The sequence below is a fragment of the Arachis hypogaea genome, chromosome 3, assembly GCF_003086295.3.
Source record: "Arachis hypogaea cultivar Tifrunner chromosome 3, arahy.Tifrunner.gnm2.J5K5, whole genome shotgun sequence".
NCBI lineage: Eukaryota > Viridiplantae > Streptophyta > Magnoliopsida > Fabales > Fabaceae > Arachis > Arachis hypogaea.
Genome location: NC_092038.1, coordinates 58,794,374 through 58,802,774, shown reverse-complemented (window position 1 = coordinate 58,802,774; position 8,401 = coordinate 58,794,374). Strand labels below are relative to the sequence as shown.

The 8,401-nt window shown below is 35.4% G+C and overlaps 1 non-coding gene across 1 annotated transcript; it reads right to left on the bottom strand.

The window, feature by feature from the left end:
* Window positions 1-8,078: 8,078 nt before the first annotated feature.
* On the bottom strand, window positions 8,079-8,182 carry LOC112793375 (small nucleolar RNA R71). Its single transcript, XR_003198070.1, has one exon. It is a non-coding gene; the product is annotated as a small nucleolar RNA R71 (small nucleolar RNA).
* Window positions 8,183-8,401: the final 219 nt, after the last annotated feature.

The following is an 8,401-nucleotide window of genomic DNA, read 5'->3' as shown; positions in this document are numbered from 1 at the left end:
GTGCATTTACCTTAATGCCTTATGTTATGATCATATGCATCCATATGTTTTAGCTTGAATGCTTCCATGCTTCTCTAATGCTTGTTTTACCTTACAAGCTTACTTAAAGCATCTCAAGCATACTAAAATGAGTAAAGTGCATGCTTCTTTTGTGACATAGCTTTTTATGCTAATGTGTGTTCTAAACCGTGCAATTTAGAATTCACACTCCTTATTTGTCATTAATGTCACATTAATTCACTCACCTCATTCTAGTGATTAGTACCTCATTCCAACAATGTATGCTTCCTTATTTTTATATCTTCTCATCTTTTGGTGTTATATTTTTGTTTTTCATGAACAATGCACCACAAGCAAACATGGAAGCAAGACTAAGAACACACAGCAACTCGGAGAGTCGCCGTACCCCCTTACTCATCTTTGAGTGCACCGAGGACGGTGCAAACTTTTAAGTGTGGGGAGGTCGTCCGACCGGTCGGTGATTTTGGGTGACAAAATTCTAATCCCAACACTTTTGCATTTCATTTTAAGATTTTAGGATTTTTACTTGCATTTTCTTAATTTTTGCATATGTATACACAATAAGCTTAGTCAAAATAATGAAATTTTTCAAGGATTTCTATCTATAGGTCACCAATTGATTTGAGTGAAAACTTTTCATAAAACTTGCTTGAATTATATATCTTGTGGATCATGTTTTTGAGCTTAGAACACAAGCAAGTGAGATTTGAACCTAATGGTGTGGTTACATCTTATAACCACTTATTTTTCTTTCTTGTGTGCATTATTCTCTTTCTATGAATGTAATCTTTGATTTGTTTGATTCTTTATTTCCATTATTTTGTGTATTCATGCATTTATATGATTGAGGCCATCATTTCATTAGCTCACTTACCCAAATGGCCTTACCTTTTATCTTCCTTTGTTAGCCAAATTTGAGCCTACGATTAACCCACTTGTTCTTAATTTTAGCACATTACAAGCCTAAAGCGGAAAATAATAAATGTCCTTATTTGGATCTTTGATTAGCTTAGGCAAGTGTGTGTGAGTATCATTCAAGTGTGGGAACCTTGGGACATTGGGTGAATAAAAGGGTAGTTTTGTATTATTATTGGAAATATTGGGAATTGGGTACATACTCATGTATTGATCAAATGTAAAACCTTATGCATTGATGCTCTTGTATAAAAAAATGAGAAAAACAAAAGAAAAAAGAAAAGAAAAATAATATGGAAAAGAAAAAAGAAAAAAATAGAAAAAGAAAGAAAAAGAAGAAAAAGAAAGTAATAAAAAGGGGACAAAATGCCCCAAAGCGAGGCCCAATAAAACTCAATGCATATGTGTTGTGAAATGAAAAGAAATTGCATGAGTATGTGAAAAAGTGAGAAATGGGTAGTTAGGTTAGAACTTAATTGTATAGGATGTCATAGGTTAGGTGGGAAGTTTAAGCTTATCAAAGATTCAAATTTTAAGCTCACTTAACCATATATGCATCATACCTTGACCCTAGCCCCATTACAACCAAAGAAAAGACCTCATGATACTTGTATGCATGCAGGAAATATATGTTGATTGTTAGAAGAAGAACAAATCTTGGAAAACATGATTAGGGGAGAATTGAGAGAATCAATCCTAAACACTTGAGCGAATAGAGTGCAAATACATCCGGTGAGGATTTGATGCTCAATTACATGTTTCCACCTATGATCATCTCTTCTCATGCACGTTTGTAAAAATATTTAATAACTCAGTTCAATTGTGGATTAGACTTGCTAGTCCTTAGCCCTTGTGCATATATGATTCTTGGGAATTGATTTATTTTGACCAAGCAATTGCATTCATGTAGATATTTGCATATAGGTAGATTGCATTTAGTTAGTTTCCATTTGAATAAACGCCATACCCTTACTTCATTCTTGGTTTAAGCATGAGGACATGCTTGGTTTAAGTGTGGGGAGGTTGATAAACCCCGTTTTGACGGTTTATCTTGTATTGATTTTAAGAGATTTTATCACCTTTTATCCACATTTATTCAATGAAATAGCATGGTTTTGTGATTGTCTCCTTATTGTGCTTAGATATGAAAACATGCTTTTTAGGCCTTTAACTTGATGATTTTGATTCACCTTTGATTCCACTAGATGCCATGATGTGTTTGTTAGTGATTTCAGATTGAAAGGCTAGGAATGGATCAAAGGAGTGAAGAGGAAAGCATGCAAAGCAGAGAAATCATGAAAAGTCAAAGAAGTTGAACTCGCCCATGGACGCGCGCGCGCACCTGGCGCTTGCGCGCACATTGCGAATCACCCCATCGACGCGTACGTGTGCTATGCGCGTACGAGTCGGTGCTGGTTTATGATTTTTTAATGAAAACGTGACCAACGAATTCTTAAGGGTTGTGGGGCCCAATTCCAACCAACTTTGGCGCCTAAACTGCTATTTAAAGCCAAGGATTGAAGAGCAAAGGGACATTAGTTCATTCACACCATTAGTCATAGTTTTAGTTTAGAGTAGTTTTAGAGAGAGAAGCTCTCACTTCTCTCTAGAATTAGGATTAGGTTTAGGTTAATCTCTCTTCTTAGATTTAGGTTTAATTCATGCTTTGATTCACTTTTCCTTTATCAAGTCTTAATCTTCTCCTCTCTCTCTCTCTTTCTAGTTATGTGCTTTAATAATTGTAATTCTTCACTTGTTTTGTATAGATTGTTGTTCCTTTGTTTTTTTTCAATAATGCAATTTGAGGTAATTCATGATAATTGTGATTTTCTTGATTGTTGTTGTTAATTCTTTGCAATAATTGTTGTTAGATCTTGTTCTTGTTGTTGATTTACTATGATTTCCTTTTATGCCTTCCAAGTTTTGATGAAATGCTTGGTTAGATTTTAGTATAGGTTTTGTTCCTCTTGGCCTAGGTAGAGTAATTAGTGACTCTTGAGTTATCTAATTCCTTTGTTGATTGATAATTAGAAGTTGGTAATTGATTTGAATGCCTCTAAAGCTAGTTTTTTCTTTAGGAGTTGATTAGGACTTGAGGAATCAAATTGATTCATCCACTTGACTTTCCTTCATGGTTAGAGGTTAACTAAGTGGGAGCAATGGACAATTTGTCATCACAATTGAGGAGGATAACTAGGATAGGACTTCTAGTTCTCATATCTTGCCAAGAGCTTTGCTAGTTGTTAGTTTATTTTCTTTGCCATTTATATTTCTTGTCTAAAATCTTAAAAACCCCAAATATAACTCACAACCAATAACAAGACACTTCATTACAATTCCTAGGGAGAACGACCCGAGGTCCAATACTTCGGTTTATAAATTTTAGGGGTTTGTACTAGTGACAAACAACTTTTTGTATGAAAGGATTATTGTTTGGTTTAGAAACTATACTTTACAACGAGATTTCATTAGTGAAATTCTAAACCATAAAAAATCCAATCATCAGGAGTTTAGGGTCTTTGTGGTAGAGGCTAGAACCCAAAGGCGCAGCATCCTCTGATCCAGAAGATCCGACCTTGTTTGTGGCGTTTTGAGTAGGATCACTAAGGAGAATGGACTGTAGGAGCTTCACCCTCAATCAGAATGGATCCGCACTAACCCTGGGGTTCAGATCTGGAGAAGCATTGGCAGCTGCTCAAACCAGCATCAATCACATACAGCCTGCCATAGAAGAAGTCATTCACACTTGAAGAAGACAGTAATACCAGAGTTAATCCAGAAGGACAAAGTAACTCCAAACCTTACCTAATTCCTTATCCTTGAGTATAATTCAATTCACAAAGTATTTTATACCCTTTTCTTTATTTCCTTTCTTTACATGTCAATCTAGTTTAGATCTTACAAATACAAATTAAGCCAACTCTTCTATCCGCCTGACTAAAACCTGCAAGATAACCGTAGCTTGCTTCAAACCACAATCCTTATGGGATCGACCCAGACTCACTCAGGTATTACTTGGACGACCCAGTGCACTTGCTGGTTCAGTTGTACGAAGCGTGGGGATTCGTGCACCAGTGTCTCCCACCTATCACTTTGGTTTAAAGTCCTCAAGTTAGACTTTTGAGTGAAACTTGTGTCATGGTGACTTATGCTTCCACTCGTCCTTGAGTCGCCACCCATGTTTGCTCTTCAGAGCCCCTCCGGGATCCCAAACGAAGTACATTAAGCTCTCAAGAAACCTCAAGCAAGTAATTAGGACCCAAGATTGTTAATTGTAGAATTGTATGCCCAGATCCCACACTTTGGTTTCCCAGTCACCCTCTTGTTGATTTTCACTGGTGCCCTTGGATGAACAACCTTCCCAAGCACCTTTGAAGCACCCACTTGAATGTTGGACTCCTCCCAGCTGAATCTTGTACTACTTATACCTTGAATTTTGATGAGCGGATAATTTATACGTTTTTTGGCATTGTTTTTAGGTAGTTTTTAGTATGATCTAGTTACTTTTAGGGATGTTTTCATTAGTTTTTGTGCTAAATTCACATTTCTGGACTTTACTATGAGTTTGTGTGTTTTTCTGTGATTTCAGGTATTTTTTGGCTGAAATTGAGGGACTTGAGCAAAACTCTGATAGAAGGCTGACAAAGGACTGCTGATGTTGTTGGAATCTGACCTCCCTGCACTCGAAATGGATTTTCTGGAGCTACCAAACTCCAAATGGCGCGCTCTCAATAGAGTTGGAAAGTAGACATCTAGAGCTTTCCATAAATATATAATAGTCCATACTTTATCCGAGATTTGATGACGTAAACTGGCGCTCAACGCCAGTTCCATGCTGCATTCTGGAGTCAAACGCCAGAAACACGTCACGAACCAGAATTGAACGCCAAAAACACGTTACAACCTGGCGTTCAACTCCAAAACAAGCCTCAGCTCGTGTAAAGATCAAGCTCAGCCCAAACACACACCAAGTGGGCCCCGGAAGTGGATTTATACATCAATTACTTACTTTTGTAAACCCTAGTAGCTAGTCTAGTATAAATAGGATAGTTTACTATTGTATTAGAGATCTTTGATAAGTTTATGCGATCTTAGACATTGGGGGCTGGCCTCTCGGCCATGCCTGGACCTTCATCACTTATGTATTTTCAACGGTGGAGTTTCTACACACCATAGATTAAGGGTGTGGAGCTCTGCGGTACCTCGAGTTTTAATGCAAGTACTTCTATTTTTTATTCAATTCGACTTATTCTTGTTCTAAGATATTCGTTGCACTTCAACTTGATGAATGTGATGATCTGTGACACTCATCATCATTCTCACCTATGAACGCGTGACTGACAACCACTTCTGTTCTACCTTAGACCGGGCGCACATCTCTTGGATTCCTTAATCAGAATCTTCGTGGTATAAGCTAGAATTGATGGCGGCATTCATGGGAATCCGGAAAGTCTAACCTTATCTGTGGTATTCCGAGTAGGATTCCGGGATTGAATGACTATGACGAGCTTCAAACTCACGATTGTTGGGCGTTAGTGACAGACGCAAAAGGATCAAGGGATTCTATTCCGACATGATCGAGAACCGACAGATGATTAGCCGTGCTGTGACAGAGCATTTGGACCATTTTCACTGAGAGGATGGGATGTAGCCATTGACAACAGTGATGCCCTACATACAGCTTGCCATAGAAAGGAGTGATAAAAATGGGATAAAAGCAATAAGAAAGCAGAGATTCAGAAGGAACAACAGCACCTCCATACACTTATCTGAAATTCCCACCATTGAATTACATGAGTAACTCTATCTTTATTTTCTGTTTAAATTTATTATTATTATTCAAAAATCCAATAATCTCTTAATATAGTTGAATCCGCCTGACTGGGATTTACAAGATGACCATAGCTTGCTTCATACCAACAATCTCTGTGGGATCGACCATTACTCACGTAAGGTATTACTTGGACGACCCAGTACACTTGCTGGTTAGTTGTGCGGAATTGTGACTAACTGTGACTCACGTTTGAGAGTGCTACCAAGTCTTTGGAGCCATTGTTGATGATCACAATTCCGTGCACCAAGTTTTTGGCGCCGTTGCCGGGGATTGTTCGAGTATGGACAACTGACGGTTCATCTTGTTGCTCAGATTAGGTAATTTTCTTTTTATTTTCTTTTCAAAAAGTTTTCAAAAAAAATCCTTCAAAAATTTTTTTCTCTTTTTCGTTTTTTTTTTAAAGAATATTTTCGAAAAAAAAATAAAAATACAAAAAAAATCAATAAAATCATAAAAACCAAAAAACTTTTTGTGTTTCTTGTTTGAGTCTTGAGTCAATTTTTAAGTTTGGTGTCAATTGCATGTTTTAAAAATCTCTTGCATTTTTCGAAAATTCATGCATTCATAGTGTTCTTCATGATCTTCAAGTTGTTCTTGGTAAGTCTTCTTGTTTGATCTTGATGTTTTCTTGTTGTGTGTCTTTTATTGTTTTTCATGTGGATTTTTGCATTCATAGTGTCTAAACATTAAAGATTTCTAAGTTTGGTGTCTTGCATGTTTTTTTTGCATCAAAAATTTTTTAAAAATATGTTCTTGATGTTCATCATGATCTTCAAAGTGTTCTTGCATGCATCATATGTTTTGATTCATAATTTTCATGTTGTGAGTCATTTTTATGTTTTTCTCTCTCATAATTAAAAATTCAAAAATCAAAAAAATATCTTTTCCTTAATTTTCTCATAATTTTCGAAAATTTGAGTTGACTTAGTCAAAAAATTTTAAAATTAGTTGTTTCTTACAAGTCAAGTCAAATTTTCAATTTTAAAAATCCTATCTTTTCAAAACTTTTTCAAAAATCAAATCTTTTTCATTTTTATCTTATGATTTTTGAAAATTTAAAAATATTTTTCAAAAATCTTTTTCTTAATTTTATCTTTATTTTCGAAAATTATGCTAACAATTTAATGTGATTGATTCAAAAATTTGATGTTTGTTACTTTCTTATTAAGAAAGGTTCAATCTTTAAATTCTAGAATCATATCTTTTAGTTTCTGGTTAGTCAAGTAATTAATTTTAATTTTAAAAATTAAATCTATCTTATCTTATCTTTTTCAAAATTTTATCTTTTTCAAAAATTTGATTTTAAAATATCTTTTCTAACTTCTTATCTTCTTATCTTTTCAAATTTGATTTTCAAATCTTTTTCAACTAACTATTTGACTTTTTGTTTGTTTCTTATCTTTTTCAAAACCACCTAACTACTTTTTCCTCTCTAATTTTCGAAAATATCTCATCTCTTTTTCAAAAATTATTTTTAATTAATTAATTGTTTTAAATTTTAATTTTAATTTTATCTTCCCTTTTATTTTCGAAAATCATTAACTCCTTTTCAAAATTAATTTTTGAATTCTCTCTCTCATCTTCTTCTATTTATTTATTCATTTACTAACACTTCTCTTCACCTCTCTTCATCTCCAATCACTGCCTCTATCATTACCCTCGTGTTTGGATTCTCCTTTCTTTATTCTTTTTTTTCTTCTACTAATAATAAGGATCCTCTTTACTGTGACATAGAGGATTCCTCTTCTTTTCTTGTTCTCTTCTCTTTCATATGAGCAGGAACAAGGAAAAAAGTACTCTTGTTGAAGCTGATCCTGAACTTGAAAGGACTCTGAAGAGGAAACTAAGAGAAGCTAAATTACAACAATCCAGAGGCAACCTTTCTGAAATTTTTGAACAAGAGAAGGAGATGGCAGCCGAACCCAACAACAATAATGCAAGGAGGATGCTTGGTGATTTTACTAAACCCACGTCCAAGTTTGATGGAAGAAGCATCTCAATTCCTGCCATTGGAGTAAACAATTTTGAGCTGAAACCTCAATTAGTTGCTCTAATGCAACAAAACTACAAGTTTCATAGACTTCTATCTGAATATCCTTACCAGTTTTTAACTGAGTTCTTGCAGATTTGTGAGACTGTTAAGACGAATGGAGTAGATCCTGAAGTCTACAGGCTCATGCTTTTCCCTTTTGCTGTAAGAGACAGAGCTAGAACATGGTTGGACTCACAACCTAAAGATAGCCTGGGCTCCTAGGATAAGCTGGTCACGGCCTTCTTGGATAAATTCTTTCCTCCTCAAAAGCTGAGCAAGCTTAGAGTGGATGTTCAGACCTTCAAGCAAAAAGATGGTGAATCCCTCTATGAAGCTTGGGAAAGATACAAGCAGATGACCAAAAAGTGTCCTTCTGACATGTTTTCAGAGTGGACCATATTAGATATATTCTATTATGGTCTATTTGAGTTTTCCAAGATGTCATTGGACCACTCTACAGGTGGATCCATTCACCTAAAGAAAACAACTGCAGAAGCTCAAGAACTTATTGACGTGGTTGCAAATAACCAGTTCATGTACACTTCTGAGAGGAATTCCATGAATAATGGGATGCCTTAAAGGAAGGGAGTTCTTGAAAT